General features: G+C 50.8%; 1 protein-coding gene across 4 annotated transcripts in view; it reads right to left on the reverse strand.

Annotated features, from left to right (window-relative positions):
• Positions 1-12,565, reverse strand: part of TAB2 (TGF-beta activated kinase 1 (MAP3K7) binding protein 2) — a 111,379-nt gene extending 98,814 nt beyond the window's left edge. For 3 of the 4 annotated variants that reach the window (XR_011363655.1, XM_069975051.1, XM_069975052.1), the window contains exon 1: positions 12,230-12,565. The gene's annotated coding sequence lies outside the window, so the exon portion shown is untranslated. Of the gene's footprint in view, positions 1-11,986; positions 12,045-12,229 lie in introns of those variants that run through there. The other variant, XM_069975053.1, reaches the window with a different exon arrangement.
• Between the last annotated feature and the right edge of the window lie 301 nt (positions 12,566-12,866).

The raw sequence follows: 12,866 nt of genomic DNA on the forward strand, positions 1-12,866 counted from the left end.
AGCAAAAGAAGGCATTACAGCTTGTAGCAGAGCATGAGCTCGGGAAAGCCTCTTGACTCCTTGTACCAGATAATAAAAGCATTTTTCTATGTTCTGGAAGGACAAACAGATATATAAAAGGTACTGGGTCTTTTCCTGACCTTACAACTATCTGTGTCAGGAATGTGTGTTTGGAATGTGAATTACAGCGCACAGATTCTCTTTAAGAAAAAAAAATTATATATATATATATATATATATATATATATATATATATATATATATATATATATATATATATACACACACACATACACACACACACACACATACGACCCATGATAAAAGTTCAAATGACTTCCCTTTTCCAATTAGAAAAATGAAAACAGAAATAAAGACACACATATTTGATATCATTGGGTGTGGAATTGTCTGGACTATAAACATAGAATGCTATCAATTCTGAACAGTACACAGTGTAAATGAAAAAAAATGTCAAATGGCAGAGTTGTTGATTATTGGCCCGATCGTACGATTAACGATTTCGAAGTAACGATTTTTTTTTAATAACGATCAGCGTTTAGACGGTACGATATATCGTACGGAAAAATCGTTTTACGATCGTACGGCCGCAGCCCGGCTCGCCCCCTAGCAGCAGTTTGAAATTCCCGGCTCCCCTCTTCAGCCAATCAGTGCTGCCTTGCATTGATTGGCTGAAGAGATGAGCCGGGAATTTCAAACGGCTCCTCTTCAGCCAATCAGTGCTGAAAAAGAGCACTGATTGGCTGAAGGGGAGCAGTTTTAAATTCCCGGCTCATCTCTTCAGCCAATCAGTGCGCTGAAGAGGGGAGCCGGGGATGTCCAAAGACCTGCGACGCGGAGCAGGTAACGTATGTTCTTGGCCGCGACGGTGGGGGCGATCGGAGCGGCGGCGGATGGGGGTGGCGGCGGATGGGGGTGGCGATCGGAGCGGCGGCGGGGGTGGCGATCGGAGCGGCGGCGGGGAAGGCAATTGGGGCGGCGGGGATGCCGATCAGAGCGGCGGGGGTGGCGATCGAGCCGGCGCAGGGGGCTGCAGATGAGCGGGGGGCCGGGCTGCGAGCGGCTGGACTATCGCGCGACGACTGTTTACACGGAACGATCGGCGAATTTTTTGTGATCGGCGAACGACGATTTATGAACCTGTTAAAAGATCAAAATGAACGATTTTTCGATCGTTCGCCGCGTTTACACGTACGATTTATCGTTCGAATTCGATCGTTATCGCGAAAATTTGCCCGACAATCCCTCCGTGTAAACCCAGCATAAGGGTGTATTCACACGTACAGGATCTGCAGCAGATTTGATGGCGCAGATTCAATGCAAAGTAACTCTGGGCCAATCAAATCTGCTGCAGATCCTGTACGTGTGAACGCACTCTTAAAGTAGTAAAATGAATGAAAAGCTATACTGTATATAATGGGTATTTTATCTGTACTGACCCACAAAATATAAAATAATCAGTTATACCGTACCAACTTTAAAAAAAGTTATGGCTTTTAGAAGGCAAGGTGGTAAAAATGAATAGTGAAAGTAAACCCAATTTGGAGAGGGGTTTAAAGGGGTTCCCCAGGAATAGAACCCGCGAAGGTTTTTTGTCGGGATTCCATAGTGTGCACATACCCTATGGTAATTTTTTTTAAAAAGCAGCACAAGCAGATCGCATTGAAATCCTGTCAGCCCCACTTGTGAACCTAATAAAGATCCAATTGTTCTGGGAGTCCTAACTGTGTATTTTGTGGCTGTAGTACTGTGAAGCTGCTAAAACAGGAAGTAAAATTCCCAGAGTGCAAGGGTTTCCTTGATTCTATGATAGGGTTCCATTGATTCTAATGGAGTCAGGTCATGGAGAGGCTGGAGTTTCTTCCCACTAAGGGTGGGTTCGGCCCGCCTCCAGTGCTTCAGCCTGGGCCTGGTGGTACAGTCACTTTAAAAGGAACCAATCAGCCCGTTTGGGCTGATATGGTTCCCTTGAGCATTGTATAAAGCACCTGGAGCGGCCCCTGCACGTACCGGCCACAGCCGCAGCAGGTGCTTTATAACGGAGAAAATGACTTATTCCCCGGCTCGTGACTAGATACGAGCGGGGAAGATGTCATGGTGGGCGGCTCCCCGCTCGTATCTAGTCACTGCACTCTGCCTGTCAGCGCGCTCGGTAGGATGATTGACAGGCAGAGAGGTCAGTAACGGACCTCTCTGCCTGTCAATCATCCCCTCTGAGCGCACTGACAGGCAGAGCGCAGTGACTAGATACGAGCGTGTAGCCGCCCACCATGACTACTTCCCCGCTCGTATCTAGTCACGAGCCGGGGAATAAAAGTCATTTTCTCCGTTATAAAGCACCTGCTGCGGCCGTGGCTGGTACGTGCAGGGGCCGCTCCAAGTGCTTTATACAGTGCTCAAGGGAACCATATCAGCCCAAATGGGCTGATTGGTTCCCTTTAACTGATCATCACCAACTCCCACCCCACCTTCTTCCCTCACAACATTACTGCTTGTTACTGAGCCCAAAGTGGTGACAGACATCACTGCAGACTACTGCATAGCCAGTGAGGTTGCAGTACCTGCTGCACTTCTTCCCTGTCTGGTCTGCAGCATGCAGTAAACACACCTCTCCTCTTCCTAAATGTAACTCAGGGGGCGGAGCTAGAGCTCTGAGACAATATCCAGTGACATCACAAAGGAGGTGTAGCTGAAGACCATACACATTTTGCAAGTCTTCTATTTTCAACCAGGGGCACAGCGAGGGCAGTATTTTTCATGATAACACTATTTAGCAAAGTTATGTGTCTTGAGGTTATAGTTTTATTTAAATACAGTTTTCTGAGAGCAATTAACTTCTTTCATGGCCTGTACTTAGAATCGAATCAGCAATCAGTCTGAGAGTCGCAAACATAAAATACTCATTGAATATCTTAACCCCTAAGTGACCGCCGCACGTATTTTAACGACGGCCACTAATAGGCTTTATTCTGATGCGTACGCCTTTTAACGGCGGACGCATCGGAATAAATTACCGCCCGGCGGCAGCAGTGCGGGGGATCAGCAGTCAGTGTGACAGTATGACAGAGGCATCTAACGGGTCCCGGACGGCGCCGCGGGTATACTCACGCGATCGTGAAGTCCCGCAGCGAAGTCCGGTCCCCCGTTGTTATCATGGTGATCCCGGGGTCCTAATGAAGGCCCCCGGGCTCACCATGCATACCCCATCCTGCTGACAGGGGTGGCTGTGGCTATTGCCTGTCAGCAGGATGGTCACCTAATACAATACACTGTACTGCAGAAGCAGTACAGTGTATTGTATAAGTGATCAGAGTGTAACACTAGTGTACAGTAATGTACACTAGTGTAAAAGTAAAAAAAAAAAGTGCACCAATCACAATCCCCCCCCAGCCCCCCCTCCCCCATAATAAAAATGTATTACATTCCCCTTCACTATAAAACATTACATAAAAGTGATCAAAAACACAAATCCTATACATATTTGGTATCGCTACGTCCGTAATGACCCAATCTATAAAACAATATTAATAATTATGTCGCACGACACACACTGTAAAAAAAGAAATAAGAAACTGTACCAGAATAGCTATATTTTATCAATCCACTTTAGAAAATACGTCATAAAAGAGATCAAAAAGTCATATACATATAAAACTTGGTATCAATAGACACTACAGATCTTCCCGCAAAAAATAAGCCCAAAACCAGCTCTGTCGCGCAAAAGATAAGAACGCTATGGATCTTGAATTGTGTTTTTGTGGGTTTTTGCTAGGAGGATAGTTTCTATTGCGCCATAGTGGTAATAGTTTAAAAAACCTACACAAATGTGGTATCGCCGTAACCGTAGTGACCCAGAGTATACATGTATTATGCTATTAGTGACCGCCGATACGGATTTTTACAGCGATCACTAATAGGCTCTATTCTGCTGCCATCAGCTCTTTATGGTGATGGCGCAGAATAGTGCAGCGGCGTGGGTAATGCCCGCAGCCCCCTCCTCTCAGCTACCGGAGGTGTGTTTGTAGCCTTAAGAAAAGATCAAACTCCCATTCTTTCCACCACCAGAGGTGGCGGAGAGCATGGGGCAATGATCGGGGACTAGCCGATGTGTTCCTGGTACAAGTGATCAGCGGTATATACTATACACCACTGATCACTTGTTCCAAATGCTGCCAGCAATTTTTATCCCCGTCACCATAAATCATTGGTGAAGGGATAAAAAGTCAAGTGCCCCGGATTACCTGTAAACACCCCGCATTACCAATAACCACCCCGCATTACCTATAACCACCCCAGATTATTCATAACCACTCCAGTTTACCTGTAACCGCTCAGATTACCCGTAACCACCCCAGATTGCCCGTAACCATCCCAGATTGCCTGTCACTCCTGCCCCAGATTGCCCGTCACCAACTCAGATAGCCAGTAAACACCCCCAGATTGCCCATAAACACCCCAGATTGCCCATAAACACCCCAGATTGCCCGTCACCACCCCAGATAGCAAGTAAACACTCGCAGGTTGCCCGTCACCACCCCAGATTACCTGTAATCTCATTTTTAAAAACATTTTTTTTAGTAACTGCGCTATTCTAATAACCGATGCTAGCTGTGGTTTTGCTCCAGCAAAATGACGCTCCTTTCCTTCAGAGCCCTGCTGTGTGCCCATACAGTGGTTTATGCACACATATGGGGTACCGTTGTACTCAGGAGAACCTGCGTTACAGATTTTGGGGTGCGTTTTCTCTCCCATTCCTTGTAAAGTTGAGAAATTTCAAACTAAACAAACATTATTGGAAAAATTCTAGTTTTTCATTTTTACTGTCAAATTTTGAATACTTCCCTCAAATACCTGTGGGGTCAAAATGCTCACTGCACCCCAAGATGACTTCTTTGAGGGGTGCACTTTCCAAAGTGGGGTGACTTATGGGGGGGGGGGGTTTCTCTTCTGCGGACACTACAGGGACACTTCAAACGCACCTGGCGCTCAGAAACTTCTACAGCAAAATCTGCACTGAAAATGCTAATTGGTGCTCCCTTCCTTCTGAGCCCTGCTGTGTGCCCATACAGTGGTTTATGCCCACATATGGGGTACCTTTCTACTCGGGAGAACCTGCGTTACAGATTTTGGGGTGCCTTTTCTCTCCTGTTCCTTGTGAAATTGAGATATTTCAAACTAAACAAAATTATTGGAAAAATTCTAGTTTTTCATTTTTACTGTCTAATTTTGAATACTTTCCTCTAATACCTGTGGGGTCAAAATGCTCACCGCTCACCAAGATGTATTCTTTGAGGGGTGTACTTTCCAAAATGGGGTGACTTTTGAGGGGGTTTCTCTTCTGCTGGCACTACAGGGGCACTGCAAACGGACCTGGCGCCTGAAAACTTGTACAGCTAAATCTACACTGAAAATGCTAATTGGCGCTCCCTTCCTTCTGAGCCCCGCTGTGTGCCCATGCAGTGGTTTACGGCCACATATAGGGTACCGTTGTACTCAGGAGAACCTTCGTTACAAGTTTTGGGGTGCTTTTTCTCTCCTGTTGCTTGTGAAAATGAGATACTTTAATCTGAACAAACATATTTGAAAATTTCTAAGCCTCCTAAATCAACTTAAAAAAAAAGAACTGGTCCCTAAAAAAAATCAGTTTTGGAAATTTCATGAAAACGTGATAATTTGCTGATACATTTCTAAGCCTCGTAACACCCTAAAAAAGTAAAATATGTTTACGACATGAAGCCAGAATAAAGAGGACACATTGGTAATGTGACCTAGTAACTAATTTATGTCATACGACTTTCTTTTTTTAAATGTAGAGAATTTCAAAGTTTGTAAAGCGCTATTTTTATGTTTTTCACGAAAAGCACACAAGATAGTGACCAAATTTTGCCACTAACACAAAGTGCCATATGTGACGAAAAAACAATCTCAGAATCGCTAGCATATGTTAAAGCATCACTGAGCTATAAGCGCATAAAGTGAGACAGGTAAGACTTTGAAAAATGAACCTGGTCATTAAGGTCCAAATAGGCTTGGTCCCTAAGGAGTTAAAGTGTCACTGTCACTGTAAGGCCCCATTCACATGTCCGTGTCAGTTTTTACTGTCAGGAAATCCTGATCAGGACACCTCAAATGTCATCAGGAAAGTATCAGGATTTCCTGACAGTAATCCGTTTTTACCTTCAGGAAACCATCAGGAAAAACCTTCAGGATTTCCTGATCAGAAGAAAAGAATAGGACATGATGGGAGATGTAGTTCTGCAAACTGGATGGTCACAGCTTGCAGAACTACAACTCCTATCATGCCCGGCTGATATGTCATGATGGGAGTTGTACTTCTGCAGTCTGTGGCCACCCAGGTTGCAGGGCATGATGGGAGTTGTACTTCTGCAACCTGGATGGCCACAGGCTGCAGAAGTACAACTCCCATTATGACCTGTAGGAAGGGCATGATGGAAGTTGTACTTCTGCAACCTGGATGGCCACAGGCTGCAGAAGTACAACTCCCATCATGACCTGTAGGAAGGGCATGATGGGAGTTGTACTTCTGCAACCTGGATGGCTACAGGCTGCAGAAGTACAACTCCCATCATGACCTGTAGGAAGGGCATGATGGGAGTTGTACTTCTGCAACCTGGATAGCCACAGGCTGCAGAAGTACAACTCCCATTATGACCTGTAGGAAGGGCATGATGGGAGTTGTACTTCTGCAACCTGGATGGCCTCAGTGCAGAAGTACAACTCCCAGTAGCATGAGGTGAGTTCCTGAAGGTCCGGATGGGGGGTGGTGGTGGGGTGGTTTGCATGGTCCGGGGGGTGCTGCGGGGGGTGTTTCGGCCGGCGCTGCTGGACGGACATGCGGGGGTGCCGGCGGCAGAAGATTGATGTGGTCCGGGGGGATGGCGGCACGGCGGGGTGATCGCATCGTGGTAATTGCGGCGGGCAGCGGTGCTGGGCTGAGGTCCGGGTGGGGTCGGCCGGCGCTGCGGAGCGGACGTGCAGGGGTGCCGGCGGCAGAAGAATGATGAGTTCCGGGGAGGGGGGATGGCGGCACGGCGGGGTGATCGGAGGGGAAGAACAGTGGAACAGTGGTGAGGTCCGCCGGCGGCGGGGGGGGGGGGGGGGGGGGGGGGGGGCGGGGCGGGGTGCGCGGTGCAGTGATCAGCGGGCAGAGGTGCTGGGCTGAGGTTCTGGGGGGCAACGGTGGCTGTCAAACAATCCGGAATCCCGGGCACTTTCCTGATCATCAGGAAAGTACCCGTGATTCCGGCGCTCCCATAGACCTCTATGGGGGCATCCGGGCCAGGATTCCAGACAAAAATAGGACAGGAAGGGTGTCCGTGACCAATTAAAGTCTATGGGTCAGGAAATCCGGACGTGTGAAGGGGGCCTAAAAGGGGTTGTCCAGCGAAAATCTTTTTCTTTCAAATCAACTGGTGTTAAAGTTATATAAATTTGTAATTTACTTCTATTAAAAGTCTACCCATACTTCCTATTAGCTGCTGTATATATTGCAGGAAATGTTTTATTTTCAGTCTCACTCAGTGCTCTCTGCTGACATCTCTGGTCGAGACAGGAACTGTCCAAAGCAGGAGAGGTTTTCTATGGGGATTCATGGAAAACCGAGACAGAATTCCTGTCTTGGCCAGAGATGTCAGCAGAGAGCACTGTGTCAGACTGAAAATAAAACAACACTTCCTGTAGGACATACAGCAGCTAATAAGTATGGGAAGACTTGGGATTCTTTAAAATAAGTAAATTACAAATCTATAAAACTTTCCAACACCAGTTGATTTGAAAGAAAAAGATTTTCTCTGGACAACCCCTTTAACATGGAAAAGACGGCACATCCTGTTTTCTGACTTTTTTTCTCCAAAAACAGGAAAGAGTAAGAAAACATTAGGCCTTTTGTTTCCCAGGGTATCCGAGCGCTCACAGAGAGAAGGCAGTCATGTGATTGATGGACACATTGAGCCGTGACTCTCTGTTCTGGCCTGAATTTATGTGTTCAGTCTGTTATTTTCAATGAGCACAAGTCAGAAAATCTGGCTTCAGGAGACTGGACCTGGATTTCTGGTAAGTTCAGCTTTGTTTTACTGCATGATAACAACAAAAAAAATTGATAATGAATGAATATTGCAAACTTGCTTCATTTCATATCTACAGTTGATTTAGATTTTGAAAGTGACACTTTAGGAATGTGTCATTAAAGATAAACTATTAGCAGGTTCGTGCATACATCAATCCTGGTAGCCCCTTACTTGTACGGTTCTTCTGGTTCTTGTAAGTACAGCTGTTTTTGCAAAATGAAATAGAATAAAAACATGTAAATTAGCTCCTTTGGCCCACTGGAGGCGCTCCTTAGCCCCAACCAGAGCTTCAGAGGCAACCGGTCAGACGAACAGTGGTCAGAGAGGCACAGGAAAGAGGAGTGTAAGTGACTACTGGGAATCATTCACAAACCTGCTGATAGTTTCCCTTTAATAATATAATCCAAAACTCTCAGCGATTCTGGTGTCTGAGAGCAAGAATAGCACAGCAGACACTACCACCCTGGTGCTATCCAAACACCCTTTTGGCCAACAATCAAGCCCAAGGCCAGTGTCACACAGGTTTATTACGGGAGAGACAAGTACCCGAGCCTTGTGCACACGTCTGACCTATAACCTACTATATCATAGGTGTCTAAGAGAATGTTCAGTGGAGCCCCATCAATTGCAGTAAGGCCAGGACATGGTATATGAACACAGAACACACTGGCATTACTGACCTTAGTGATATTGTTCATGTTATTCTGACTAACAACAGAAGCTGAAGCCACAGTGGGTGTGAATTGGTATAACCTGAATCATAGGGGTATAAGCTGGCACCACAGAGACTAAGGGTGGTATTACACGAGCCGATGGGGGCCCGATAATACCTGTTAACGAGCAGCGATCTGCTAGATCGTTGCTCGTTTACTTGGCCTATTACACAACCCGATAATCGTTAAACAAGGGCTGCAGGGACATCGTTACCGATGTCCTTGCAGCCTTTGTTTAAACTGTATACATACCTAATCCATGGTCCAGGGTTCCTCTTCTTCTTAACTTTTCCCCGGGTCCGCGCACTTTAGCTTCACAGCGGCTTGTCTCTGCTGAAAGCCCGCTCGACCAATCACTGGCTGCGGCGGTTCCGACCTGTGATTGGCCGAGGGGCCTGTCAGCTGACACAGGCCGCTGAGAAGCCGGAGCGCACGGGACCCGGTAAGAAGCTCTGAGGAAGAGGAAGCCTGGACCATGGATTAGGTATATATTCTTCTTTGCTAATCGTCGGCCGTGCACCGCTATTACACGTAGCAGTGCGCGGTCGGCGCCCAACGATTATAGGTCTGAACTTATATCAATGATCAGCTGATGACAACGATCATCGGCTGATTGTTGTCTTTAGTACACGGAACAATAATCGGCCGAATCGGGCCGATTATCGTTCCGTGTAATAGTACCCTAAGAAGCAGTGTGCAGGGATTACAGAGGTGTTAGCTGGCAGCACAGAGTCAGTGTGCAGGGGTGTAAGCTGGCACCACAGGGGCTCAGGGGTAGTCTACAGGGGTGTAGGCTGGCAGCACAGAGGCAGTGTGCAGGGGTGTAAGCTGACTTCACAGGGACTCAGGGGTAGTCTACAGGGTTGTAAGCTGGCAGCACAGAGGCAGCGTGCAGGGGTGTAAGCTGGCACCACAGGGGCTCAGGGGTAGTCTACAGGGTTGTAAGCTGGCAGCACAGAGGCAGCGTGCAGGGGTGTAAGCTGGCACCACAGGGGCTCAGGGGTAGCCTGCAGGGTTGTAAGCTGGCAGCACAGAGGCAGCGTGCAGGGGTGTAAGCTGGCACCACAGGGGCTCAGGGGTAGTCTGCAGGGTTGTAAGCTGGCAGCACAGAGTCAGCGTGCAGGGGTGTATGCTGGCACCACAGGGGCTCAGGGGTAGTCTGCAGGGTTGTAAACTGGAAGCACAGAGGCAGCGTGCAGGGGTGTAAGCTGGCACCACAGGGGCTCAGGGGTAGTCTGCAGGGGTGTAAGCTGAAAGCACAGAGGCAGCGTGCAGGGGTGTAAGCTGGCACCACAGGGGCTCAGGGGTAGTCTGCAGGGGTGTAAGCTGAAAGCACAGAGGCAGCGTGCAGGGGTGTAAGCTGGCACCACAGGGGCTCAGGGGTAGTCTGCAGGGGTGTAAGCTGAAAGCACAGAGGCAGCGTGCAGGGGTGTAAGCTGGCACCACAGGGGCTCAGGGGTAGTAAGCTGGCACCACGGGGGCAGTGTGCAGGGGTGTAAGCTGGCACCACGGGGGCAGTGTGCAGGGGTGTAAGCTGGCACCACGGGGGCAGTGTGCAGGGGTGTAAGCTGGCACCACGGGGGCAGTGTGCAGGGGTGTAAGCTGGCACCACGGGGGCAGTGTGCAGGGGTGTAAGCTGGCACCACGGGGGCAGTGTGCAGGGGTGTAAGCTGGCACCACGGGGGCAGTGTGCAGGGGTGTAAGCTGGCACCACGGGGGCAGTGTGCAGGGGTGTAAGCTGGCACCACGGGGGCAGTGTGCAGGGGTGTAAGCTGGCACCACGGGGGCAGTGTGCCGGGGTGTAAGCTGGCACCACGGGGGCAGTGTGCAGGGGTGTAAGCTGGCACCACAGGGGCAGTGTGCAGGGGTGTAAGCTGGCACCACAGGGGCAGTGTGCAGGGGTGTAAGCTGGCACCACAGGGGCAGTGTGCAGGGGTGTAAGCTGGCACCACAGGGGCAGTGTGCAGGGGTGTAAGCTGGCACCACAGGGGCAGTGTGCAGGGGTGTAAGCTGGCACCACAGGGGCAGTGTGCAGGGGTGTAAGCTGGCACCACAGGGGCAGTGTGCAGGGGTGTAAGCTGGCACCACAGGGGCAGTGTGCAGGGGTGTAAGCTGGCACCACAGGGGCAGTGTGCAGGGGTGTAAGCTGGCACCACAGGGGCAGTGTGCAGGGGTGTAAGCTGGCACCACAGGGGCAGTGTGCAGGGGTGTAAGCTGGCACCACAGGGGCAGTGTGCAGGGGTGTAAGCTGGCACCACAGGGGCAGTGTGCAGGGGTGTAAGCTGGCACCACAGGGGCAGTGTGCAGGGGTGTAAGCTGGCACCACAGGGGCAGTGTGCAGGGGTGTAAGCTGGCACCACAGGGGCAGTGTGCAGGGGTGTAAGCTGGCACCACAGGGGCAGTGTGCAGGGGTGTAAGCTGGCACCACAGGGGCAGTGTGCAGGGGTGTAAGCTGGCACCACAGGGGCAGTGTGCAGGGGTGTAAGCTGGCACCACAGGGGCAGTGTGCAGGGGTGTAAGCTGGCACCACAGGGGCAGTGTGCAGGGGTGTAAGCTGGCACCACAGGGGCAGTGTGCAGGGGTGTAAGCTGGCACCACAGGGGCAGTGTGCAGGGGTGTAAGCTGGCACCACAGGGGCAGTGTGCAGGGGTGTAAGCTGGCACCACAGGGGCAGTGTGCAGGGGTGTAAGCTGGCACCACAGGGGCAGTGTGCAGGGGTGTAAGCTGGCACCACAGGGGCAGTGTGCAGGGGTGTAAGCTGGCACCACAGGGGCAGTGTGCAGGGGTGTAAGCTGGCACCACAGGGGCAGTGTGCAGGGGTGTAAGCTGGCACCACAGGGGCAGTGTGCAGGGGTGTAAGCTGGCACCACAGGGGCAGTGTGCAGGGGTGTAAGCTGGCACCACAGGGGCAGTGTGCAGGGGTGTAAGCTGGCACCACAGGGGCAGTGTGCAGGGGTGTAAGCTGGCACCGCAGGGGCTAAGGGGTAGTCTACAGGGGTGTAAGCTGGCAGCACAGAGAATCAGACTGGCACTGCTGCCATGATGTGCTGTAACCCATCTGCCCTGGTTGCCTGGCTTCCCCCTACACAGGTAAAATGGGATATGGCCATGGTTACAATGTACAGACATATGACAGACTCTCCAGCAGCCACACACACCCATCACCTCAGGCACTTTATACCAGTAAGACCTCACACGGTCAGGGCGTCTCTCCCTCCTGGTCACCATGTCGTGCCGGGGCCCAGCCAGTAGGTGGGAGGGCTGACACCTCGGCTCAGGTACGGATGACAGACACCAGTAAGTGACAGGCCTAGAGCTCTATCACCGCCCACCTACCCCCCTTCCCCGCTCAGGCCTGAGCCCGCTTCTCCCACAGGCCGCAGAACTTGCTCTCCTCTCCCCGCTCACCTCACGGCCCTCTCCTCCGCCGCCAGCTCGGATACGGGCCTCTCCCTCAGCCTCCCAGTGAAGTGAGTTCAGTGGAGCGGAGGGGGAGGGGGACAAGCGTCGATTCTGCTGTCCCGGCCCCGGCAATCTCACCGCCACCTCCCCCCTCCGCCGCACTGCACAGTCCCGGCCTCAGATCCTCGTCGGGCCCAGTCCAGAACGTCCCGCGCTCCGCCAGCGGAACCAAGCGGCTCTGACGTCACAGGCCTCGGAACGTAACGGTCCCTCCTCTAGCTGTACTTCTATCTATGACTCCTCTGGTGCAGGCAGGAGGCGAAACCAAAATACTAGCAGGGCAAAATATGGCGGACGTGAGGTAAGCGAGATCCCGCGAGAGGATGAGGGGCAGCCTGGCTGTGGTGACATCATCAGTGTCCCCTCCTGCCCGATTTTACCAGAGACGCCGCGAGCTCCGACCTGCTCTTTTACACGGGAAAGGTCTCTATACACAGGGTTGCGATACAATGCAAAAGGGAACCATACACAAGGGGAGGGGGAGGGACTACAATACATGGAAGAGGTCTCTATACAGGGCGAGGACTGCGACATATGGAAGAGGTCTCTATACAGGGCGAGGACTGCGACATATGGAAGAGGT

This window comes from Dendropsophus ebraccatus, chromosome 6 (assembly GCF_027789765.1).
Source record: "Dendropsophus ebraccatus isolate aDenEbr1 chromosome 6, aDenEbr1.pat, whole genome shotgun sequence".
Classification (NCBI taxonomy): Eukaryota; Metazoa; Chordata; class Amphibia; order Anura; family Hylidae; genus Dendropsophus; species Dendropsophus ebraccatus.